Here is a 12,709-nt window from a genome sequence, read left to right on the forward strand (position 1 = left end):
GGTCATTGGACGAGCCAAATGGAGTTACTGCTCCCGAGCCTCTCGGCAGCACGGGAGACCACCAACCCGAGGGTTTTGTTTATTTATTTATCAACAATATAACTGTGTACTAAGGCAAATTTTATGCAAGTCGAATAAATAGGAAATGATGAAACGTTGAACGAAAAAAACAACATCTCTTTGAAATAACCAACATAATAAAAAAAATAATACTCATATTAATGCCTGTTCTTCATAACAGTGATCCTCTTATAGCATGGTATGCAATATCCGTGTTACAGGAAAACACTTGGGAGGAGTATTTTCATGTAACGCCTGCTAAATGAGCGCGTACAACGAACTCGCCGTCACGTGGGATCATTTACGGTGATCTCTTGCGTGCGTACATGAGGAGAGTGCCAAGAGCCCAATTTGCCAGGGAACAGAATTAGGTTGAACCGCCGGCCGCAGCTCTGCGCCCGGCTTAAGGCGAGCCCTAGCTCCAATCCTTCGAAGGCGCGCCTTGATCGGGATTGATACAGGTTAACAATTTTCTTACAATCCAGCAAATATATTTTTAACGAACCTGCTGACAAGCTTGTAGTGTTGGGCGACTTCGCTCTTCCTTGTCTATGAAGCCCAGTAATGTCAAAGGCTCGATTCGAGTCATCGCGTTGGATAACGCATGGTCAACTCGTGCACTGCGCCGCGGTGCGGCTCAAGCCTTTATGCAAGCAATAAACAACTCGACTTGATGTTTTCAAATTACAACTACAACTTACTTACACTCCGCTTACATTCCTGCAAATACAGCTATTCCTCTACTTACTAAAATTCTTACAGAAAAATCGAAATGTCACTCTAAATAAAATATAACAAAACTTAGTTTAAAGTGAGAGCTAAATCCTCGTAAAAGCTAGTTCCTCTGAATACATAAAAGAGATTGAAAATAACTAGAAATAATCCCAGTCTCCTGATCTTATATCAATAGTAGAAAACAAAGTAATGCTTATCCCTCGACTTTCGAACACGCGCAAGGCCGGGGGCACGTTTGCGGTCAGCGTGCGCCTGCGCACCGGGAGCCCGCGCCGCGGTGCTCTCCTGCGTCAAGGACTCTGCAAAAGACGTTGGTCCAATACAAACCATAATGACGAATTATATAAACTACACTCGACGAATATTTAAATAACTCTTCCGGATCTCGTAATATTCCTCCTGTTTTTACTAAAAATGTGCTTAAATCCTCACCATCCTAATAGCCCGCTTTCCTCAAAGGTCACGGAACGAAGGACTGTGTTCGAAGAATTTTGAAAGCTGACTTCATTGCTCCTTTGCCCGAACCAAAAGATGAAGTCGTTAACTGTACCAATTTAGAAGCTGCTTACATTTGCAAAATATTATCCAACATCGCGTTCACACACAGCTGTAGCGCAGCGGTAGCGCAGCGGTAGCGTAGCGGTAGCGCAGGAGATTTTTTTTACTGGACCCCGCCTATGGGGACCTCCCGTACCTCTAGTTTATTTTTGTTTATTTTTGGGTAAGAGGCTTTTATTTTCTTTTTTAATATTTTTAACTAAATATTTTTATTTTCGTGCTTTTCTACTATGCATCTTTCTTAAATTAAGATATTTTATTCGTTTCCTTACTTTCTACATTTCATCTGTCTTACCCTTTCATTCCATTTTCCCTCTTTTTCGATGCCTTTCATCTTTCACCTCGTTTCTAAATTTTTATATATTTTATTTTTATTTTATTTTCCATAATTTAACTTATGTACATTATTGCTTACATATATTTTTATTTACAGTTTTCTTAGATTATAAACTCTTATTTCTATTTGTTACTTGTATAACATTTTTTTATTCATCTTTCTTGATAAACGAGGCTAGAACGTAATCGCAAATCTTAGTGCCTAATCGGCGCTCGGAGTCGACTCAGAGTCCTCGGGCCCACGCCCGGTTCACAGAAGCACGAGGGGTCCTCCTTGAGCTTAAACTGGTGAAGGTACTCAGAGACCCCCCCGTGCCCCGTGAAGAGCTGGACCAAGACCGCGTCCACCTCGATGCCGCGGAGCACGCGGTTGGCTGAGACGGCTTCCGGGACCGCAGGGAGGTTGGCGACGGACGCATTTGAGCGCTTTTGAGCAACCGCTGTAGTTAGCGGGGTTCCCAGAGGTTGTGTAGAGGGTGCATGAAGGCGGGTTCTCTGCCTCAGGTGTTCGTATGCACCATCATTATCCTGAGTACCATAATTGCTAAGGCATTTAACGCAACCAGGGCGCTGATCTGTGCCTGGCACCTGTGATATGTATGCCTTGGGATTTGAGATCGTTGATGATGTCGTCGGTGATGAGGGCCACCAAGACCCCGCGGGCGATGACTCGGTCGTGACTTTCTTCCGAAAGGGCGTCACAGCCCAGATATGACGGGTGAGCGAACGCTAAAGATTCACGTATGTGGGGTGTGGTAACGTATATCTTGTGCGGTGTTTTGTACCTCGGGGCACGAAATCCCTTGATTCCAGGCAGACCTGTCCTGTGACTGTGTGTATTTCTCTTAAGAGGAGAGGAGATGCAAAATCAAATTAAGTACATAATAATATTTAAGTAAATTTGTATCCAAATGTGTTGCTATGCGCCAAACTCACGGTCGTGCTGACAAATTTGTCTTTTTTTTCGTTGTTGCGGTACGCATAGGGTTCTCGTGTGGAGAAAAATGGAAAATTATAAGAAGTAGTTAAATCCATAGTTTTCTCTTCATGAACCCTGTGCGTGCAAAAACCTGTGCGTAGCTAAAACAAATTGTCGTCGAAAAAACTAAAAACGGTAGCGTTAGGATTAAATAAAAATTTAATAAATTTCGTACGTTGTTGCTACAGTCGCGCACTGTGCGAAAGAGAAAACATGTGTTTTTAAAGTAATCGTTGTTTATCTCAAGTTGTTAGTAATGACTTTGCACTGTGTTATATTTAATTATTTCGCTCCATTGGTTTGCGTCGGGCCAATAACCTTTGGTAGTACAAGACGGCAGCTAGATTGGAATCAATTTAAATCAGAATTTGTGGCCAAAATAAAAAAAATACCTGTTTAGCGTTGACAATTCTCGAGGCGAGGACGTAATGTTTGTGTTGACACCGACAGCGTCGTTTCTGAAGCTGCGCGAGTTAGCACCGACCGCCGGCAGAGCGGAGCGGCCTGCGGAGAGCCGCGCGGTGGCAGGAGCACGCAACAACTTTCGTCATATAACGTGGCTTGTGTCAATTTGGAAATGATTGTGTCTAATCGCTATGTGAGTAGCAGTACGTGATGCTCATGACTCATTAGCGAATAATCGGATCCCCCCCCCCCAATCCGGTCCCAGGTCCGCTCAGTTCGTAGCCCGCGTGACAGCCCGCGGCGGGCTCGCGGGCAGGTGCGCGCGCACTGTAGCAGGGACAGCGACGAAGCGCCGGCAGCACGATCTATTTCCGTCGGTCGGAATCCTTAAGTAAGACACTACTTAAGCGGGCATCACAAATTACGGCGTGTCCCCGGCGATTGTATTTTTAAGTGCGGGATTTGGGCGCGCTAAAATAAACAATAGGCCGGGGCAGCGGCGGCCGCAAATAGCGCCATTAGCCCGTGTTTGTAAACACGCACGCATTCCGCCCGCGACGGCAATTTGTCGCCGCGCTTCTTTACGCAAACTACCTAACGCCGGCCGCAACAGCTTCCCGCAGTCACCGCGCGCCGCGCCCCGGCGGCATCCGGCACCTCCACTCGGAATGACAAAGCAGCGCCGAAACTCGCCTCCATCGGGTCGCCCCGAGAATCCGCCTCAGAACAAACCAACATCGTTGTAAAATAGGCACAGCTTCAAGAGCTGCCGTTGCGTTCCTACTGCAGCGCCCGACCGTCGACGTTTGAGTAAGCTTCGTTGGATCCCGTTGTCCACACGAAGATCCGTAATAAGATACCAAAACGCTTGTAAGTCGTTAAACAGAAAATCCGAAACACGAGTGCTACAATTGATTGTGAGCAACAACTGCTGTCACGCGCTGCAGTTATCCGACGACGTGCTATTGCGCCGACACCAGCGCCGCGCGCGCACTCGCCTTGAGCGATACAAGTAACTATCAACGCGTACTATACCGTCGTGACGCTTTAGGGACCGTGTTTTTACAAAGAAAATTGTAATCAAAAAGGATTCTAAAACGCCGGCAGAAACCGATGGCGTCAGCAAGGCGGCGCGTGTCGTCAACACGGAGTCCGGTCGCTGCGGCTTGTTTTCTGGAACGTGTGACTCGAAGTGTTGAGTCGTTGAGTGCTAGACATTGTACTTTTTTAACGGATCCCGCACCGGAGCGCCGACGCCTGCCGCGACGCTGGAGGAGCACCGCGCCGTGTCGACGTCAATGCGTCGCAACGCTCTCGGTCCTGCCCGGGACTCGGGCGGGCGGGCCCGGACGCGCCGCCGGTCGCCCGGTAACACAAATGTCTTTATTTAGCGGGCGCGCGCCCCCGGGGAATACTAAGCGGCTAATTGAGAGGCGCGCGACGGACGTAAACTGCGCCTAACGAGCGCCGCGGCCGCCAATTGATTCCTTTGGAGGCGCGGGGGGAGCGCGCATTAGCATAGCGCTCAGCTCACGAACTGCGGCACTCGCCGCGGCACCGCGCGACGCTCCGCAACAAAGATTGAGCGCTTGTTACGTAACACGACGCATTTCGGCCGCGACTTGAGTTTTAAGATCCCCTTTCGATTGTAATACATAAATCTAAGACGTTTCGACACCGAGCACACGCATGAGCGACGCGGGGCGCGGCGCCGCGTGTTATTTACTGGCCGCAATTGTTCGCAACAAAACTTTGCAATTAGCACGCGGCTCCAAAGAACGGTCCCAGCCAGCTTCTGCGGTGTGACAGCGCGCCCGCGCCGCCGGTGCCGCGCTGCCATTAGTGCGGCGGAGCGCGTCGGCGCACGTGTGCCGCGCCCGGGTTCCGTGCCCGCTCGGGTTTCAGTGGGGCCGCCGGCCGGCCGCCGCATCTGGTTCCCACTTGTCTCGCGCGCTCTAAACACCGTCAAGCCGATTAGCTTAATGGGCCCGTTGTGACTGCCGCGCGATTTGTCGTCTCCCCCTCCCCCCTCCCCGCGGGATGCGCTCGCAAGTCGCGGGCGCTGCGCCGCACGTGCGTGCCGGGATTTATCTCCGGGCAGCGAGCCGGCCGCGCGGCGCACACAAATCTCCTCCCTAATTACCTGCGCTCCTAAAATAAACGATTGTTCGAACATTTCCCCGCTTCCAATGCATTAGGCCAATTAAATCTTTATTTATATAGCCGGGTCCGTGCGCGCTCGGCGGCCGGCGGGTGCGCCAGGTGCTGGGTGCTAGGTGTGGCCGTGCGCGACGCGTGCTCGCTCGCGACACCGACAAGTGCCGACTACAATTTTCCGTATGAACTACAACTCCCGGCACTAACGCTTTTCAAAGTGGCAGTGTTGTGTGATGGATAAACCTAGCACGCGCGGTGGAGCCCCCGCAATAACCGATCAATGAAAATTAATTACGTCCGCAAGTGATCCAGTCGATGAATGTTAACAATTACTAACAATTATAATTAAACACCTTCGCGTAGGCTTTATAGGTTTAAATAATTTAGTCCAGCTCTTCACGGGGCACGGGGGGTTCTCTGAGTACCTTGACCGGTTTAAGCTCAAGGAGGAACCCTCGTGCTTCTGTGAACCGGGCGCAGACCAGACCGCGGTCCACCTGGTAGCCCACTGCACCGCATTCGGAGGACTCCGGGTCGACTCCGAATGTCGGTTAGGCATAAAGGTCAGCGACGACTCTATGGCCTCGCTAATCAACGACAAGGACACAAAACCAACGTTCCTAAAAATGTGCAGAATAGTTGCGAAAAATGTGATAAAAAGACACACGAGTTAATTAAAAATTGTAAATAAAAGTGTAAAAATAGGCAATCAGATAAATAAAATCTAATATATAAAATTCTCGTGTCACGATGTTCGAACTTGAACTCCTCTGAAACGGCTTGACTAATTTTTACCAAATTTAATATGCATATTCAGTAGGTCTGAGAATCGGCTACTATCTATTTTCTATACCCCTAAGTGATAAAGGTTGTTCACACTTAAAAATTTTTTGTTCTTTTTTATGATACAGCGTACAAAAATACATACAACCATAAATTTTCACCCCTCTACGATCAACCCTTATTTTTTATTTGTAAATTAAAATATCAATTTTTTTTGCAAAACAACGTTTGCGGGATCAGCTAGTAATACATATAAAAATGTATACCTAGAATAAGTCATGTATCACATTTTTAATATAAACAGGTAAAAAAAAGGTGACGAAAGTGCTGTGTTTAATTACCGCCCAATTTCTGTACTGTCACGCTTCCCTGAGTTGTTCGAGTCACTTGTATATTCCACTATTGGTCACCATGTAGGTAGAAAGTATAATATGTAATACAACACGGTCTTCGTAAGAACCCTTCAACAGAAACAATAAATATATACTAAGCTCGACAGTGTCAGCGACCAATTATTAATAACCTGACGAGGGGCAAGCGGTATCCATGAGTCGCTGCTGTGCAAGCGGTGGCCGCCGGCGCACGACACCCGAGTGACACCCTATACATACAGAGAGCTTCTGCCGGGCACGTAGCGAGTATCTCCTACAGAAGTCCGTACATTCATCGTCTAAATCGGAAATAAAATAAGAAATAATGTTTCAAAGACTGTCGCTTAGCACTTGAAGTACTATTTTTGCATTATGTTTTCAATGGCCAAATCTCTCGTAGCAACCTTATAGAGCTTATTGAGCTGCAGGTTTCGTATCATTTGCCTCGACGACCCATGAAAGCTAACCTGCATGGACTCCACCATTGAACAAACGTGTGTTGCACTATCCTATCCCAGAAAGGTGCAGCTCTTTTAACAAAACGTTTGAACAATTGCCGCCACAGATATTTGTCGCGGTTCTTAAAAAGACTTTAGAAACCCTTCTTAATAATTCACTGCCTCCATGACCGATTTTTAATTTCAATTGAGTATTTTAAGCACACAGCCTAGAAGAAGAGTGCGCGCCGGAGGAAACATTTTCGAAATAAGAGTTCTCTCGGTGTCTAAAGTCGCAAGCCAGATGTTTCCTCTCGCGTGCAATCTCTTGTCTCTTCCAATTTTTTTGATTTCATGTGGTCTGATCTCTCTATAATTTTGTATAAAGCAAACTTTTAATGTCGTGTCACCTATGAAGGAACACTAACAGAACCATTATTTTTATAGTAATGTTTGAATGTACTTTTAACTTATGTGTACTGCTGGTGTATCTTAATAAATAAATAAGCAATCCAAAGCCAACGCAGCGCAACGCATCTTTGATACTTAGCACACCTGCCGAGCGCACACTCCAGTACATAACTGATGAAACGAGAGAAACGTGCGACAGAAACAAGCCCCAGTTCAGAGGTTAGTTTCTTCTCCGGAAAGGGGACATTAAAGGAACAGGCCGCGCGAACTGCACCAGGAAGCTATCGCATGTCGCAGTTTTTTATTAAAATTGGTTTAAAAACAGATATGTAGTAGTTTCGCGACGAGTGTGTGTGCACTTACGCATAGGTTTGTCGGCGCGTGCACGTGCGCGTCGGGCGGGCGGTGCGGACAGCGCGGCGCTCCTTGCTCGATATCCCTTAATCCGCAGCGCGAGCGCGGCCCGCGCGTTGAGAGGCGGGATTAGCGAGCCCCATAAACAGGCATTAGCGCGCCGCACGGGGTCACGTAGTGTCGCAGCGGGTTGCGCGGTGTCACTCTGAGACAATGACACTCAAGGAAGTGCGCTGATTGCCTATAAATAATCAGTGCTGGATATGACTTAAGACATAATTAGACAAAACATTTGAGTGCCATATAATTAATGCGCCAGAATTCTCCCATGGAGCCGCTGCAGTGCCGATGTCATGTCGGTGTCGTGTCGGTGTCGTGTCGGTGTCGTGTCGACGTCGTGTCGGCGTCGTGTCGGCACATTAATCCGGGGCGGCGGGAGCGCGGCACGTCCCCGGCGCGGATTAGCATCTCGCGCGTTAAGCCGCAGCGGGTCGGTTGACGCCATTGTTTTAAATTTAGTTCACTTATTTATACCCGCGCCGCGCGCCGCGCTGAGGAATTACTGCGTGATATATCTGTCTGCGGGCGGAGCCGCGCCAATCGATCTCTTGCTCGGCGCTCCGGCCGCGCTCTGCCGAGCAGCAGTCCCACTCGCTGCCGCGCCCTCAGCGGACCGAACGTTGGACCGCCGCAGGGGTAGCTTCTTCTCAAACAAATAACATCGATACTGCTTGCAAACGGCGGAAGCGGGCTCGAGGACACGAACCTAAAATATGTGTCGCATCCAGCAGCTCGCGCTCCACGCCCTCAGCCAGGCAGCGGAAGGTCTTTACTGCCAGAGACTGATTCGCTGGCGCAGCGGCTTATGTTCGCCGGCTAGACTAGACGAAATATTTACACCGACTTTCAACATTTTCCTGTTTCATCAGGCGTTTTGTTTCACCGCCAACAACAATTTGTCCGATCCGATTCTCCTTCAGCGGCGAGGGCGTGCGGCGGCAGGCGGAGCGGCAGGCGGGGAGGCCGCGGTGCGCACGCGCTGCGTCGTGCCGCAGCAGACGGTGCGGTGCTGCGCGGCCGCCGCAGCGCGGGCACGGCCGCGCCGTGATTTAAGGCGACGGCGGCGCTTCCTGGTGGCGCAGTGGGTCAGCGCGCTGCCGCCTATTTGCGGCGGCGCGTAATTGATGAGATGTCGATGTAACGGCGCGGCGCATCTCGAAGCGGCGATTTATCGCCTCCCCGAATAACGCGCGACCGATATAGCACCGCGCCGCCGCGCCGCCCGCTCCGTGCGCTCCGTGCGCGGTGAATGGACGCGCCGTATTCACTTCACAATAACTAATTCATAGCGAGAGTCCGCGGCCGCGAACTAGAACTTGCTCTTTACAACTGCAGACATCACGTCTGAGTTGGAGCGCGGCGTCTCGCGTACAGGAGTGTACCTGGTGTCGTGGACGAAAATTATTGTAGCTGTCGCGTTCTCAAAGGAGATATGAGCGGTAGCACACCAAATACACCAAGCGTGCGCGACAAACGCCCAAGGACCACACTCTCGCAGTCGGACGATCCGGGCGCGCGGCTCCGCGGTGGGTGGCCGAGCGCACCTGGCTGTCTGTTGCGTAGGCGTAACAATTAAAAAGACACATCGTTGAAGCATCAGTGGTTACTAGTGGGTGACAGGGAAAAGCACGGAAGGGACTGTGCTCGTTACAAATGTGTCTACAATCGGCTCCGCTGCGAAAAGCACTTTGTGACGTGAGCGAGCCCCAGCGATACGCGCACCGGCTAGCGGTTGTCAGCCAGGACTAAACACCTAACTTTTCTTTTCTATAGGAAAGTGCATGAACGTAATCCACACAGCACGGTCGTAAGGCGGCCGTGCTTTAAGAAAAACCACACCTACACCGCGACGATGAGATCGATATCTAAATAATATCGTTTGGCTTGATTTTGATGACACCTTCCGAGCGGAGGAACTCACGATGGCGCAGGTTTGATGACATCCGGTACTTCTTCGTCAAATGTCAATTGAAAGTAATGTCCTCCGACAGATCTCTTGTGCGGCGTTTAATCTTGCGGTCCCGGCTTCGTTCACGACATGAGTAACTTCTTATAAGTTGTTTGAGCAAATAAAATCAATAGGAAGATGCCCAACGAGTCCGTTGCAATCGCAGAGTGGTAATCCTGGACCCTTAACATGTAACGCTCTCTGGTTGGTGTACAAACAACATTTAAACCACCCGTTACGCGAACATTCAGTTCATCAGCTGGACTTGCGGCCTTGTGACCATCGCTCCAGATTTTTGTAGGAAGCCTACTCTCCCCATCCTTTCTGCGACTTGCAGCTTGTCCTGTCTTCCCTGCGTGGTAACAGACCTCTCATCTAAGAGTTTTATTATTATTGTTACCGTTAAAATAACAACTTCATAATTACATGTGACGATACTTTGTAGTAAATTAAAAGTTTTGAGTGAAGACTTGCAACAAATCATACACGTCGGCCGAGGAATAAGTACTCAGTAACGTTTACATTGTTTGGCAACTAATTAAAAGTACCGAGCGGTGTTACCTACCGCGGAGAGCGCGCGGCTCGGCTCCTCCGTCCCGATGCAGAGCAGCGCAGGCCTCGTCCGCGTGCGCTCCAGGTGGCGCCGTGCTGCACTGTGTCAGCCGCGCCGCGAGCTGGAGCACCGGTAATGGTTATACCAGATTCACGAAACTAGACTTGTGTTTAAGTGACAGGTGGACATAAGTAAACAAAATATATTATATTTCTGTACACCTTAATACCAATGCGTTTGTCTCATTGAGCCACAGGCATGTGCGCGACAGTTACAGTAATAGCGGCGCATTGTTTCCGGCGCACGTGCGCGCGCGTAATAAATCCTGCCCCGCCGCCTCGCACGCCCATGTCACGGTTATGAATGGCGCCGCACGCACCCAGCCAGCGGCCACGGAGGACGCGACGCACTGCCGGGACTCGCTGCCGGGACACGCTGCCGGGACTCGCTGCCGGGACTCGCTGCCGGGACATGCCGTCGGGACACGCCGCCGCGCCCCCGCAGGGAGAGTCTTTTGACTGCAGGCGACGGAGCACGAGGCGGCGACGATGCACTTCGCACTGCGGCAGTGAGCTGCGATGCGCCCGCGTCGTCTCGTGACGAACGTCAGGTCAAACGGATCAGCGACTGTACGGCAGGCTCGCTACGCCGCGTTACCTCTCATTCCTAGTTCCCTTGCCATTCGCTTCCCTGATCACGGCTTAATATAATTTCTTACAGATTTACGTAATTTACCTGTTAGCATTCACAGTTCTTTGTGATGTAAGAAGGTCGAGTGCTTAAATATTTGTTTAAACCATTTTGCCATAACTAAGCTCGTGATCTCCCTGAGGATTATCAATTGGGGCCGTCGTGATACATATTCCTCGCGGTCGGGAGAGCCCAAGCTCTGGAGTCGTTTAAACGTACTTTCGTTCGAGCTCTTATGATTCCGCTGATGCCAAAAGCGGTCACGCTGTGCCTGTGCGTGCAGCTTTTAACAAAAATGTAAACGGCACGGCCTCGAAACACTCGCGAGGTGCGCGCGCGCCGGGACGCGGCTTAATCCTTAACATTCTTAAGCGCGGCATGCCGTCATTACTTGTTCCTTTTTGTATATCAAACAGTGTTGTCGCTTATAAAATGTATTCTTAGTTGTAATTGTGTCGTCGGCTGCAGCGCCTGTCCGCTCGCGTTCAGCTGCGAGACATCGGCTAACTAGTTCAGGGCTGATCAGACTTTCAGTTTTCAGTTTTTAAGAAAAACCTAATCATCAGTGAGCTACTTAATGCCGTTCGTATACACGTTTAGGATTACTGATTACTGATAGTAATCAGATTCATTGCTCTATTGTTTAGTTTTGAGTGCAAATAAATTATGAAGGCAGGCGCGCCCGCCGGCCCGACGGGGAACAATCCGGGCGTTTGCGCGGCCCGCGTGCGCGCCGTGCCCGGCCGGGCGGTGGCGCGCGAGAAACAAGTGCGTGTTTTCATAAATGTTATGTATTAAAAACACTTTGTTGAAGTTTTTTTTTTACTTCGCGTGCCGACGTCCTTTGAGCAGGGCAAGCGTCGTGAGGCGGTGTTCAGTGGGCGCGCAGCCGTCCGCAGTTCAAAAAGCGCGAGAAATTATGTGATCGACACTGAAAGCGCGCGACAAGTGGCGCGCACTTTCGCAGTTTCCCACGAGTCCGGGGGCGTGGGGCGCGGGGCGCGGGGCGCGGGGCGCACGGTGCTCATTAGCTAGCTAATTAATTTCGCTCCAAAGCGAGAGCGCCGCCGCTCCATATCGCTAACGACGCATTAGCGGTCGTTTGGCGCGGCCCCGCGCGCACTGCCAAATAGATAATGACGAGTTCCGCGAAGCGACGCCCGCCGCCGCCCGCGCGCCGCCCGCCCGCCGCCCGCGCGCCGCCCGCCCGCTGCCCGCGACAATGTAGGCGCAACACGCGCGAGGGAAGCGGCCGCGGCACATAAAACTTCACGGCCGGCGCGCACTTCTGGGAAGCCGGCGTCGCTTTCATACATGGTTTCAATTTTTAACTCCCTACCACGCTTGCCGCCGAGTGGCTGCAGATGAATAATTCAAATAGGCAAGTGTAAACAATCAAAGTGGAACTCGACGCATTTGTTGAACTACTTGAACCTTAGTATGACGACGTCCCACGCGTCGAGGGTAGAGCTGCTCTATTAACAGACGACACCTGTATTTCTATTTTTTTGTGTCGCCACCAGCGCCATTGCCAAACGCCTCCAGAGCACAGGCAACGTCCTGTTTGGATGGTCGATGGTTTCAAAAATAGTTATAATCAATCCTTCCCAAATAGGTATTTACAAATCCGTGAATTCGAGTTTGCCGGGTGCAGGTGGCCACTAACCCCGAACCTCTCTTAAAGTACACTGCATCATCACCTCCACGGACTCCCCCGGGAGTAACAAGGCTCGAGGGCGCGACGGCTCGGCGCGCACTCGCCTGTAGTGCTCGGCTAGCATTCTGCCACCAGAGCTCCTTAGCGAGCCGAACGTCGACTTGCTCGATTGCTACAGCCTGCCTGAACAACTCTACCACCACTTCGGAAAGGAA

Source organism: Battus philenor, unplaced genomic scaffold (assembly GCF_028537555.1).
Source record: "Battus philenor isolate CCGP_79_NKW_IND1 unplaced genomic scaffold, ilBatPhil1.0.hap1 SCAF_7, whole genome shotgun sequence".
NCBI classification, from domain to species: Eukaryota; Metazoa; Arthropoda; class Insecta; order Lepidoptera; family Papilionidae; genus Battus; species Battus philenor.